This window comes from Melospiza georgiana, chromosome 4, assembly GCF_028018845.1.
Source record: "Melospiza georgiana isolate bMelGeo1 chromosome 4, bMelGeo1.pri, whole genome shotgun sequence".
NCBI lineage: Eukaryota > Metazoa > Chordata > Aves > Passeriformes > Passerellidae > Melospiza > Melospiza georgiana.
The window spans coordinates 10025751-10040520 of NC_080433.1; the positions used below are offsets into that span (position 1 = coordinate 10025751).

General features: G+C 40.6%; 1 protein-coding gene across 4 annotated transcripts in view; it reads right to left on the reverse strand.

The window, feature by feature from the left end:
* CALD1 (caldesmon 1) overlaps window positions 1–14770 on the reverse strand; it is a 162172-nt gene that overhangs the window by 116331 nt on the left and 31071 nt on the right. For all 4 annotated transcript variants that reach the window (XM_058022072.1, XM_058022074.1, XM_058022076.1 and 1 more), the window contains exon 2: window positions 11925–12009. The gene's annotated coding sequence lies outside the window, so the exon portion shown is untranslated. The remainder of the gene's footprint in view (window positions 1–11924; window positions 12010–14770) is intronic.

Here is a 14770-nt window from a genome sequence, read left to right on the forward strand (position 1 = left end):
TTTCTCTGCAGGACAGCTGTGGTTGGGCTGCATCTTTCTCCAGGTGTAAGAGGACAAGACTTGGACTCAGCACACCATCTTCATGCTTGACCTTTAGTCACTCCTGAAAGTCACACTGTAATTTTTACACGAGGAGTAGAAGCAGTTTGGAGAATTATAGAGTGAGGGGAACTTGAATTTGTCCCCTCTAGAGATTCAGATGCAGGCATACTCTACACCTAGATTTATTAGATCCTGCAAGCCAGGATTCATCTGGCTGTATCAAAACATGGATCTGCTGCCTTCCTCTTTCCTCCTCACAACCAAGCAGTCTTCAGCAAAAACAGAGATGGGAGAGAACAAAACAATCTTCTTTGCCCAAATTCACTCCTCTTGCTCCTGGCTTGCTGCTACTTCACATGCACTACTACTCAGGACAGCAGCCTCCTTTTGAGGTAAGATTTGAAAAAGATGAGGGGAAAACTGATCCATTTCCCCCCCCCTTGCATATGGCTATGTAGAAAGACAGGTAAGGAAGGTACACAACACTTTAGCTGATGTATTAGAGACTCCTGTCATTTTGGGGTAAACTTGTACTTGGAAAAAATGCAGCAAGCTTGAATCACATTAAAGCCCTGATTTAGCAAAGTGCTCTGAAACACATGCTTATAGTTAAGCCTGTGCCTAAATGCTTTGCTGAATTAGGACCTATGTTGGTAAAAGGGGCAATTGATTAATGGCTTCTGACAACCACCAGAAACTAATGAGCCACAGACCTCTGCTTTTTCCTCCAAATGACTGTACTTAAACCCAAAGGAAATTTCATTATGGAAACAGAAAACACTTATAAATAAATCATACGTGTCTCCTTCACAAATATTAATTTTTATCTGCAATTAGTGGTAAACCCAAAACTTCCTTTCATACAGTAATCAGAGACAGTGCCATTTGCCCTATGAAGCTGGTTATTCTTTCAAACCCATAAATTTCCCCCTAGAACTCCACGGTTTACAGAAAGCTCTGTGAACTCAGCTAAATCAACCATGAAATATGCAGGATCCAAGAGAGGAACCAAAAGGTTGCCTGAGACAAACTCCAGGGTGAATCATGCCAGCACTGCACAACCCACCTAAAACTGAGAGAGCTCAGCAACATGCTGAAATCTGCTTCATGCTGCTTCCCTCTGAGACACATCAAACCCCAGGGAATTCACATATTGGCTAGCTCCTGCATGAGAGGTGGAAAAGCTATAGAACAGTGAGAGGATAGCTTCAATCCTCAAAGATCCAATCCAGCTATTTGCCAAGTGTTCACCATTGTGGAGGTTTTCTGAGTGGCCACATGTCTTAGCTTTTACTTTAGTCATATTTAGGGGCAGGAAAATCCTCTGGTACATCTACAGGAGCCATGATATCCAAACCTAATGTCAGCCTTACCTAAATCTCATTAAACAACTCACCTTGTTTTTCCTAGCAGCATCTCTGCAGTACAACACTGATACTCTCCCTGCAGGAGAGTTAACACTCATCTAACATATCCAACTTCACGGAAGTAAGTTACAAAACAGGGACAATAATATCTGAGGTCTCATTGTTATCACTCATAAGGTATGCAAAAATATTCTCCCTTTTCCCATTTTTGCATTGGTGTTTTAGTCATCTAAATCAGCTTTCAAGAGTAGGTATATGTTATGGAATGAAAACACAAGAAATAGACAATTGATGCCATACAATGGGTGTTTACATAGGTTTCAGGGCAGAGATGGAGTGGCTCTCATGCCACATGGGAGCTGTGAGCAGTTAATTTCCTTCATTCACACACTCTTTCTTGAAAGAGCACTACTTCACCTGCAATTTGAAGGATTACCAACTATGAGCATTCATGGACAATTTGTCACTGAACCATGACCTACTGATGAGATGGAGACTTCAGCTGCCACAGTTTTATTGAAATGTTTGTTGGATATCCATTATGGCCTTTGTAACAGGGATGAACTCCTAAGGGCAGCTCTGAGGAAAGAAAAGTGACATCACTAGCATTCCTGAGCCTTGGGGAAATGACCAAACCCAGGTTTTGTTGTTATTTTTTTAATCCAGAAAAAAATTCAGCTCCCTAGGATCAGATCTCCACGGATCAGACAGATTCTAACAATGCCCCAGAGGAAAGGGTGGGGAGGGAAAAGGCAAACTCTTGATTTTTTTTTTGCACAAATCTACAAAAATAAGATATTACATTACTAAGTAAGTACTCAGTGTTTACACTTCTGTTTCACTGTGAAGAGGAAAACAAATATCTACCTTTGCAGAAGTGACTTATCAATATGTTTATTGTAATTCAGATCCTGCCTCAAAACATACTTGAAAGGCTATTTCATGTTTCCATGGATTTCAATTACCATTTTGTAAATGCACAAACAGAATTTTATAAACAATAACTAGCAGCCAGCTGAGGTCTACATATTCAACACAGTACCATGCACAAAATATTCTTAAGGTTCAGATGGAAAATTTCCATCAGTTTCCAAAGGAAGACAAGTGGTGAGTTTAAAAACATATGTCCTTACCCACAGAGTGCATGGGAAAGTTTGAAACAGCAGGTATTTCCTTTTCCTAGCCCTGTGAAAATGCACAGTGTATCACTTATCACCCTCAGAGGTAAGCTTGGATATTTCTGAAGGTGAATACTGTGGCTGGGAAGGGACCAACTCAACAAAGCTCGTCCCTTTAGGAGGTGTCTTCTGAGAATCTTGGCCAGATTCAGCTTTGCCCACACTGAACCCAAAGACTTACACCACTGATATCTGGCCCCATCCATCACACCCACACCTGGGCAAATAATATAAAACACCCCTTGTATTCCTCAGGGGATTAGAGCTTTTCCTCTACTTCATTACAGTGACAGATCCATTGTGAATTATCACCATTATGCTTCATGACAGTAATGAGTCCAATTTTATATTTCCTAGGCCTTGTATTTCCAAAGCTATTTTCTGTACTGCATATTTCCACTGACAGACACTCTTTTTCATTCCCCCTCTCAGTGGAAAAAGCTGGTATGCACTTAAAGAACAGCTTGGCATTACAGGACAGTGATGAACCCTTCCCTCCAAATGTGCTGCTGAGAACTCAGCAGGCTCAGACCCTGGCAATCAGGTGCTAGGAACTCACAATCTCACTGCTACACCAATGCAGGTGTTCTCAATTCACTTCTTCAGGGAATTTATAGGACCTGTTCTCTTCATCAACAACCATCTGAGCATGTAGGAAGCCAGACTGGAGGAGATCAGGATGATTCCCCCAATACTATGGGAAATTTATTTCAAAGACTGCAAAGTCTTTAAGTCATGGTGTTGCAAGGGGGATTAGAGGAGCAAGCACCTTGCTTTAAGCTGTCCTTCTTACATGGAAGGAGGTGGCTTCCATTTTAATAACAAGATATCTTCCACAGGACTCACTCCACTTTCAGCAAAATATGTTTGTTCTTCTGTCACAGCATTACCTCTTCTTTCTCAAGACTTCTACAAGCAGATATTAAAAATTAATGTGAAGCACACCCATAGGTGTTGAAGAAACTTGGCTCCAGACACATCCTGCTCTCCCAAAGTGTTTCTCTAATTGCTTTTCTAAGCACTTGCAAGAGCCTCATTGAAGCATTTCATGCATGCATTTTCATTCCCCTCCTTGCTCTAGGGCTTGCCTCCTTGTTTCAGTGTATTTTGTTTTTCAGACTGACCTATTCTGTGAAGCCAAAATGTGGCTGAATAAATCAGGTAGCCCAAGCCATTGGCCAGAGAGATCACTGAAAATATTAATTGACACAAATTTTGCTATTAATAACTTTAAAAAAAACCCCATGAAAGTAAAGAATTACAAGTGAAGAGACAAGCAGCCAGAACATGCAAAATTAGGCCATTTTCAGCTTTGAACATTCTCAATTTGTGGGTTAAATCTCTCCAAAAATATGATAGTGGCTTGGTAATTGCTTTCACAAACACTAGGTAATGTTTTACTGAGGCACTAATTGACAGATTAAATAACAAAAGGAATCAAAAAGTTCTAACCCAGGGCTGGTGGCAAATCACACTCATGTCATTTGTTTGGAAACACAGCAGCTACAAGCAGCACCCCTTCCCTCCTGGGTACTGCTCAGTTCCTGGCTGGAAACCTGAATTTATCTGCAGGTACACATTGCTTCAGGAAATGGGGGAACTATTGGAAGAGAGCAAGCAAAGTTCCCAGAGCTCCAGGAAACATGGTGTCCATGGAGAATTTGGAAGAGTCAGGCTTGCTAAGCCTAAAAACCAGTAATTTTCACACATATATTGGAGAATGATAAACCTTTCACATCCCCTGAGGGCAGGAGGAGATGCAATGTGCTTAAAATAGAGCAACAGACACTGATTTTTGTCCCTCGACACCAGCAATTTCCCTACCAATTAAGACCCTTGGGAAAACTGTGTAAAGGGAAGGATAATTAAGCACTGTAACAGGTCAAGTGAGGCAAACGGCAAAGATCTACATGGGACACTTCCAGAACAAAATACACCACTCAAAAATCAGTTTAAACAGTAAACTCTGTTTTGGGTCAATAGAATGAACTGGATTCGACACCAACATTTTTTTCCACTCTATATTATTAATACTTCTATATTATTTAATCTATTTTTAATACTACCTGCCAGTTTCAGACCAAGTGCTGCCTGTGCCTGTTCACAAGAACATCAGAAGCTGCAGCTCCTCACAAGAGCACAGCACAGAGGAAGCTCATGGTCATCACCTTCTCCACAGAGGCACTTGCAAAGGTTCCCAAGGATTCAACCGGCAGACAGCAAATCCTCAGAGCCAGAAGGTGTCAAAAATCAAGGACAGATGTAACAAAACCAGAACCCAAGACACTTTGACCATGGACATTGTTAATTAAAGATAACAATCAACCCACAATACAGAACCTCCATCTAAAGCCAGATTGGGATGGCTGTCTAAGTGTAATGAAATCAAGATGCAGAGTATTTTTTTTTTTGCCAAACGTACAGTTTTAAAGTCCATTAATTCAATTCCTTTTCCTTAAAGTAAAATAATCTGAATGTTTAAAGAAATACAATGGACAGACACCAGCTTTAACTTTCACTGAGTACCTATTTCCCATCCTTGAAATTCTCCCCTTAACTACTACTGCTTTCACTTGAATTTCCCCACCTATTTAATTTGTTTATTAAATTCCTTTTCCTGTTATTATAGAGCTCTGGTCTGTTACTCTTGTTTGGATCACAAGCATAACATGAACTGGTATCAGCTACAGCTGCCACTCTATCAGCATCAGCATTCTGTCTCCAAAAATGGCTATGAGATAGCTGAAAGGAGATGAAATAAATCCACAATTTACCTATGAAATAATGTAATTAAAAGCAGGATAAAAAAAGGATAAATTCTTTTGCTGTATCCCTTAGCATTCAGCTTAGAGTCTGGAGCATGAAATGCATTTTTAACTTCACATCTATGCATATTATTAAGAGTCATAAAACAATCTTTTTTTTATATCCAAGCTACTCAATCAAATTCTTGGCAAGGCGATTAAAGTTCTGAAATAGAAAGGATAGGGAGTGGGGAATAGGGGAGGGAAAATAGCAATAAGGAGAATGGCATTTAATTAAATTGATCACTTGTATGTACTTGAATTGCATTTAATTGATCACTTGTATGTGACATCCAAATGGACCTCAAATAACCAAATTCATAACAGGACCTAATCTGGCTCTCTCAGGTCATCTTGTTCCAAACAGGAAAACTGAGGTACCAAAAAACCCCAAAGCATCTTGCTGAATATTCCTGTATCTGCCCACAGAGCTCAAATCCAGTCCTAGTGGTTTAGGATTAAATCTGGCAAAGGTCCACATGCAGATGCTAAGTAATCCAGCAATAAGTGAATTAGCTGTGGCAGAAAGAATTTCTGCTAAGGCTGCTCAAAGCCATCCAAACCAGGCTGTATTTCAAACAAGAGCAGTGTGGGTCACCTTTGTTTCTGTGCCACGTTCCCCTGCCACCATCTCCCCTCTCACTGCCCTCTGCTCCTGCCTGTGGTTCAAAATACATCTTAATCTAGTCAAATACAAGTTCTGTACAACCTTTTTTCTCTCATGTTCTTTATAAGGGGTCATTTGGGGGTGTTGCTTGGTTGGGGTGTTGTTCTGTTTGACCATTTTATGTGCAAGCTGGAGAGTGCAGAGAGGAGCCATTGAGATCCAAATCAGAGCCTCCTCTGTTCCTCCCCTAAGTCAAGTTGGATCAGACCTCACATGAAATAGTGCCAACATTTCAAACTGCTCTCTGAAGATTTTAGCTGGAATATCTTCTGGACAGTAGCTGTTCTTGGGAAGTCCACCTAATGCCAAAATTCCATAGAAATGCTTCCTGCATTGAATTACAGCCCTACAGCAGTTCTTTTTGTAATGGATCTCAAATAGAAACCAACAGAAATGTTTCCTTCTTCATGTCCCTTAAGTGGATTCAATATTGAGGCTGCATTTCTATTTTTTTTGTTTGTTTGTTTTAGTATGATGTGGGCATGAAAAACCAATGCAAAATCCCTTCCCTCCCACCCTGAGAGCTCATCCACATTTGCATCCACATTTTTAAATGTTTCATGAACCTTTCAGTCCTCATCCAAGGCTCCAGAGAAGCCTTCACCTGGGCAGTAACTTTCACCAAGTGGTTTTGTAGCCTTCCAAACACTAAATTCTACAATGCAGTGGAAAATTGAACTACACTAAGAAAGATTTTTTTTTTTCCTACAGCTTATCCTCAGCCACCTCTGAGTATTCACTTCCAAATATAAATGTAGCTTATTAAAACTATCAATGGTGCATGGCTTTGTAAACCTCAGGGACCATCTCTGCAAATTTCTCAGCTCACAGAAGTAGTACTGGACCTGGTTAAGAATACTGCTCATGAGTGAGCCTGGATTTCAGATGCGTTACAACACTCAGACCCCCTCACCAGATATATATCACTAATAAAGACCTGGTCCTCACAAATTAGCATCAACTGAATGCAGGTTCAGGGTTTTTTCACCTGGTAAATCCATATGCTGTGCCAGTGAGGGGATTTACCAATCTATATTCAGAAGAATAATTTGTGATGTGCCTTAATTTACATGAGTCCAGAGTATATGTTGAAATAATATTTTATTCTCTCCATCCACTGCTACAATTACTATTACAAAAACAATTACAAATTACTCCTAGCTCTGCTACAATTTTATGTTATTGCATTCATTTTGTGCTGATATCAGCATGCCTAAATAAAAGACAGGCTTACTTCCTCTTGTCCATTTGTGTTATTTATGTTATTCTAGCAAACATGCTAGCTGTCCATTTGTGTTATTTTAGCAAACCTGCTAGTTTTTAAGCAAAGCAGTGGCTGCCTACTCCATAAAATACGAGCACAAGCAGCAAGTCCATCCAGGGCTGGCCAATTTCCACATATCCTAATATGGTTAAGAAAACGTTTGAGCGGAGCCCAGAGCTGAGTGCCAAATCTAACAGCTCTGCAGCGAGCTGGGTGCCACAGAGCCCTCTGCTTAGGCTCACTCTAACCCCAGCCTGTTTGCTGGGCAGCTGGTTCAGCCTGCTGACATGGACTAGACCATAATTGTCCTTGTGCACAGTCACAGAGCCCAGAGCCCATGCTCTCCCTGCCCTGGCAGGGAAGGTTCAGGCTCGCTGCCCTACAAGGCTCTCAGGGACAGCAGCTCATTGGAGAGTTTCCCTTCTTGGGCTAAATATATTGAGGAAATCCTGGGTATCCCAAGGATATAAAAGAGCATGGGCTGCATGAGGCACTCTGTGTTTGTGTAAAGGTTTTCAAGACTTCTTTTTCTTTCACTTTCTTCACCTACTGCTAATGTCTTCAAGAGAAGTTTTACAATCAAAAACTATGAAAACATTTATATATATATTTATATATATTTATTTATATATCTGCCCTTTATATATATATATAATACATATATATATGTATATATATAATACATATATATATGTGTACATATATAATATATATACCCCCCTGTATATAGACACACACACACCCCTGTATAAAGGGCAGATACCTTCCTTGCAGTTTTGCTACTACTGCCCTTTATGAAACCTGGCAAGGTTCAGGCTGCTCACCTGCCTCTGAGCCCTCTGCAAAATAAACCTTGTCCACTTGAGTTACGTATTTGCATTTCAGCCTTCCAAATTTCACTGGTTTTAGGATTTTTGAAGTGGCTGAGACAAAGGGTGACAAAGTAAATGAATGGCATTACTGAGGTCAGGCTTCAAATCACACTTCAGTCTTGCCACTTATTATTCTCTTTTGTAATGCCACTAAAATCATTGCAAAGCCTGATAATAGAGATTTTCTGACAGGAGAGAAGGGGATTATTGAGTTTATAACAGTGAAACAGCTCACTTTAGGCATTAAAAGAACAATGCTACCTTGATTATGCAAAAGGGTTAGGTGGCCTCTCCCAGATCATTTCCTATGAGATCATATGCAGACTTGGAAACAGAAGGGACTGGTTTCAGGGAGTCTGAAAGCCTTTTATAGATTATATTAACAAGGCACAGGCTGTTCCCTAAAACTGATTGTGCATCAAATTCCACTGCAGTCACATGCCCTTGGTTGGAACGCTTCAGCATATATGATAGTACCAACAGCCACCAAAAAAAGCAGCAATTCTGTCATTTAATCCCTGTGTCTTTTTCCTTTTCCTTTTTTTTTTTTTTTTTTTTTTTTGAGTCGAGGGAGTTAATTTTATTTTTTTGGGGTACAAAGAGCATACAACAGTTACAGTGAGAAATTACTTCAATTCTCAAAAGTTTCAAAGTGGGAAATCACTTCAGTTCTCAAAAGTACTCCTACAGAGTACAGATACAACCTTTTACAGAGTTAAATACCTGTCTTACATCAGCAGAAATAAATGTTCAACTGCAAGATTTTGGAATGGCACCTAATAGCTGTTAGAAATCAGTTTTACTTTTTCTTCTCTGGTAAGTACTAGCAAAAAAAATATATCTGCACAGAAGCACATCAGTGTCTGAAAAATACTTTTTCCTGCCATTTGAGGTCTTTGCTAATACCAAACATTTTTTATTTAGTGTTTACTACCAAAGATTTTCCTGTCAGTTCAGTTACTCTATATTTAATCTTGATACAGAAAATTAGAAAGCAAATGAGAAACTGCATTCCTTTTCCAATAAATAATGCTGTACATGTTCTGATTTTTTTTTTTAATTTATGGGTACAGCAGACTCATGAGCCTGTAAAGACACCTCAGATGCTGTGCTCCTGTTTGGAAGTGTCTCAGCATCCCTGGAAGCTCTGGCCTCCAGGCTCCTCAGCAAGGCTTGTGTCTCATTTGGGTTTCATGTTAGCTCTTTGGTGATGCAGAAATTGCATCCTGAACTGTACAAGACCTACACTGTGAGAGACTGAATTTCACTGTGGGAGGCAAACCAACCTGCTAATGGAATTAGATAACACTCACCTATTGACACCAAGCAGATTTAGCTTTCAGTGGAAAGTAACAACACTTTCAAACAGCTTCTCTCTAAGTTAAAATCTCCCATTCTATTTACAGGGGAAGAGAGGAGTGCATAACTGAAATGCAGCTCCCTGTCCAAGCCCAGCTGGTCAGGAGCAGCACCTCTTGCACCCCAGATAAATTCCTTCCCCATGGGGTTGCACCTTCTCCTGCCACCTCACTGATGCCATGGATGGAGAACCGAAACATTCATCAGGAATATTCCCCCCAGCATTTAGCTGCCATCTCTTACTGGAAATAAAATACATTTTAGTTCCTGTTAGGACTGGAGAGAAGTAAGAGAGGGGTAAAAGCCTCAAATTTATAATAATTATTTGCTATCTGTTTAATAATGGTGTTCTCTGTGCCAAAGAAGATGGAACAATTAAAAGACAACCACTGCCTTTGCTTAGTTTGGGGAATAACTATCCCTGATACAATCTTCCAGGAATCCATCCTTAGAGCCTTGCCCATCACTATTTATAACTGAGTAAATATTAGAGGATTCACTTCTTTTGCCCTGAAAAAACAAGACCTTTGGCCTTAACATATTTTTGGAAAGTGTTTCAGAGAAGGCTGTTGCTCTGCAGCAATGTTTCCTTCCATTAAAATTCCCTCTTAAAATATATGGCCCAAAGGAGGAACACTAGACCTCAAATATACCACAAATATGGACAAGTCTGCCTGCAGGCATTTGGAAGCTGGGAATTTACCCAAAACATTATCCTTCAAGAATTAACCAACTCTCTGTCAGCACAGTTAACAGCCTCAAGAAAACCCCAATTTACTTCAACATGCCTTTGTCAGGGCAGCTCACTAATTGAATATTGTGCTGTTTATCACTGCTTAAGGTTTAATTATTCCCAAGGACTGAAACTGGAGCCTTTATAGATCCACATGCAAATAAAAAAAATGCGTTTGGGAGCCACTATTACCCAACAAATTCACTTTTAGGTTTCTCTCCTCCTGGCTTCAGCCCAGCTCACCCTGCCTCTTCTTTCCCTCATCTGCTGACAAAATCTGTGATAGCCAGGCACCAGAAGAGCAGGCAGGGTGACCACAGGAACTCTGTGCTCAGGACTTTGCTCTGCTTGGCCACTTAAACCTGCCTGTGATCATCAGCAATGAGAAAAAGGAACTGAGGAAAGAAAACTCAGTGGCAGAAACTCACTATAAGGGTATGCAGACACAAGAGCTGTCAAGCTCTACCCACAGGTGTGGCCATAATTCCTTGGGATTATCCTTTCTAAGGATAATTCCTTACAAACCTTGCCGTTAAATAATAATCAGATAATGCCAACACAGCCCCTGGTAGTGACAATAACTCCAGAGTGAAGCTCAACAGACAGAGAAACCCTTCGAGGCAAGCCCTTTCCTCACCTCCTCATCAAGGCTGGCTGCTTCAATTAAATTTTCCTTGTTTTCCTTAGTTTCCTGAAATTGAACTAACTTTCTTTAGTTTCCACTACTGCATGGTGTTACTATTTTATGTAAATGCTCCATCCTTTTGCATCAATGAATTTGCTGCACATGACATCATAACCTCCACCTGTGTAGCCAGAATGATGGAGTATCCTCACTCACAGCAATTTGGGCTAAACAGCAATTATAGGCCAAGTGCAGCCTGGGAACATTTATTATTATTAGCAGGACTCCTATCAAGTGCTGAATCTTTTGAAAGGCAAATTTTCTCCCTCCTGGCAAGCAGAATTTTTGTTTCGTGTCCCTATCAAACCAAAACCAGGACACCTGGGGAACAGAGAGAGCCATTGGCTTTGCTGACATATTCAGCACCATTATTATCTTAATGACACATAATGGTCTCCATATTCATAACCTTCCACCAAGGGGAAGCCCAGAGTGGCTGTTGGGCTGACCTCATTACCTCACTCTGTGTGTGCAAAGACAGCCACATGTAGGGTTAATGACAAAGAGACGAAGACACAAGAGTTCAACATTTCCAGGGGAAAAACACCTCCTTCCCATTCAGGTAATTTCCAGGAAGCAGGAGATTAACATGGAGCCACAACATGGAAAAATTTCTCAGTGTTTTAGAGAGCTAAATTACCATGCACATACTTAGCTACAATCCTTAGCAAAAGTACAAAACACTAAAATAAAAGGGAAGAATCGGGGTGGAAAATTCCCAAATATACAAGTAATTTCTGGCAGTCAGTTTGATCAAGGACTACCACAAATTGTCTTCCAAATCAGGCTGATCACTAACCCAAAACAACCTTTTCCTATACCAGATTTTGGGTTTCAAAGGAAACTGTGCTAACACTGAAGTGAGGTTCATGATAGAGATTGTCTCAACTGAACAAACTATAGCTCCAGGAAAAAATAAAAAAATCCAAAGGTATAAAAAGCATATATCTCACCAGATATGATGCCCCTGAGCCTGGAAGATGCTGCCTCTTCAGCTCCCAAGGGATTCTTTGAGTAGGCCAATGGTTATTACAGGCACTGCAAAGATAGAAGTGTTTACATGGGGGGGCTGAAGAGGGCACCAAAGGCAGAAAAAGTCTTTACAGTTAGGAAGATCTGGAAAGCAAAACAGATCCTGATCCTTGCTGCAGTTGCTAGATACAATTGCACCACTGACTAAATTGATTTGCTGCTCCTTTTCTTTTTCCAGTGACTCCTCTGTGGGGAAGAAATTCCCAAGCAAGCAAAGACAGATACTCTGTGCATCTGAGTCCCCATTAGGGGAAAAGAGTGGCTCCCACTTGCAAGGAAAACTGCCCCATTCATTCACCTGCTCCTGCTGCCTGACTGCAACCCAACCACAGAGTAATTCAATCCTCAAAACACCCTGGGAAGCACCAGCCACAGAACTGACAATTTTAATATCCAAACTGCACCGATTAATATGAAGCCAAACCTGATTATGCCCTCATTAATCACTTCAGAGAAGAAAAAAACAACTGAGGGAATTCCCTATTTCTTTTGGCTGTAGACCAGCGCAGTTTCTTGATTGCTGGCTGCCTCCAGTCAAAGATGCAAAAACCTTCTGGCTATTTGTGCATAGCTGCTGGATTGCATTTTTGCATTTACACGGGTTTCAGTGACAGGTTGTTTGTCTGGCTGTACATGTAATTTGACTGCAACAGTGGTACAACAGCCACCTTCAAGCAATGGCTGGGACAAATGATAACTCAGCATGTGGTGAGAAAAAATTGCCTCTGAGCCATGCCTCAGGGGGAGAACTGAGGCAGCTCTTGGGAGAAAAAACTCAGATCTCCAATTTGGAGTAACCTCAGCCAGCTGGGAGAGCTGCTCAGGGGCTCTGGTGATTACCATCCCCTTCCATGTACAGAAGCAGCAAAAAACACAACTTTCAAATGTTCATATACTCAGAAGACAAAAGGCTGGAATTACAAGGTGCAGAGAAATTTTCTTTTATCTGTTAAACCAGGTGAAGAAAGATACCAAAACCAAGCTTGCTTCACAATCAGCATTTAATTTGGCAAATAGAGTTTACCTTCCCACCTAATCAACACAATCAGCAGGTGGGCTTAAGAGTATTCATTAGACTCACTCTGTTAAGCAAGAGATGTGAATTAGCCCTGAAAAAAATACTTCATGCTTTTGCAAGTGGCAGTGCAATCTTACAGGACTTCCCCTAAATCCATAAGCAGCAGTGTCAGGGGCAGGATTTGCTTATCTTAGAAAATTTTGAGGTGTTTGTTTCAATTTCATACTGCCTGCCAAGGGGGGTTTTTGAAGGTAGTGATGAAATGGGGAGGGAGGCAAAGTTTCCTCCACACATGCAGCCCTGTGCTCCACCATGGCTAAACACAAGGGGTACCCTGTTGTTTTACAAAAACAAACACCTTTGCTGTCCCCCTAGAACTGCCAAGACAGAAAATTGATCACAGCTGCAACCAACTAAGATGGCAATTCCTCCAGGAAACTCCATTCTGAACTTCCCAGGGCTGTACCACAGTAAATACTGAAGAATGCAGCTTTTCCCAAATCCAGCAGACCTGGTGAAAGGAATGCAGGTCCTCTTTGTGCAATGCATAAATCCAGGTTACAGGACTATCTCAGCTTTAATAAAACTCCCATTAAAGTCAATTGCAGTTGTATGTTCTAACCCAGAGAAAACCCAGATCTATCCTTCCATCAATAAAATGTCAAACTACTCCAATCACTAATAAAACCCAAGGACTGACATGTCCTTCAGGATTCATGGAGCTACATGAAGTGATCCAGGTCTTTCAACAGAAACTCTGCTTAATTTACTGTAGCTGTGAGAAAAAACTCCCCATCATTTACATCCAAAGAAGAAAATCTAAATTCAAAGGTACAACACAGTACAGAGAAACACCTTTAAGTTGTGTAACCTCCTGACTGCTGAGATGTTTTGCAGACAAAGCCCTGGAGGTGGACATCAGTGTAAATCAGAAGAACATCTTGTTTTCTTCACTTAGCCCTGTTTCCTGTGATACCTTAACACCAAGTCCTTCCTGAGAGCTCTCATTCACAGGGTACTTAAGTGTTCTCCTCACCAACCAAACAAGATTACTCACCTTCTTTAAGTTAGGCTCAGGTTTGTTGAGGCAGAGCCAAAACACACATGCACACATATATTCCTGACCAAGGACATGTTTTTCTTTCTTGGGCTGTTTTTACTCTGTAGTCCTAAGTACAGTACCAAAAAATTTTTAAAAAAGGAATTAATTTCGCCAAATATCTTCAGGAATTCCTTATTGAAACAAAACTCACAAATACACTTCAGACCTTTTCCAACTCACACCACTCTGTGATTCTGTGATCTATCAAGTGAAATACCATGAATGAGCAAATGCTGACAACACTGAGCCAGAGGAATTTTTTAATCTACTCGCTGATATAATTTTATAATGTTTCATACCACATAGCCTGCAAAATATCAAAGTCAAGGGGCACCAGTAACTAAAAAGCTTCTATAAAATTAATTTATTTGGGTCATACTCTAGAAATCTCTGGCTGACAGACACAAAGGAAAGCTGAGACAATTATCTTGCGCTTCCTTCTTAAAAGGAGCACTAAGTGCAACACAAACTAATTTACTTGATTTTCCTCATTATTTCTTCAACCTCCTATAGATCATCTCATCCCTATATTTACTTACATACTGATAAATTAATCACCAGGTGGGAGAAACTGAGGTTTGAGTGCCAAACCCAAACAGCTGTGGAAGTAAAAAATTTCTCTTCCTCTTCAAGGAGTCAGTACTGTC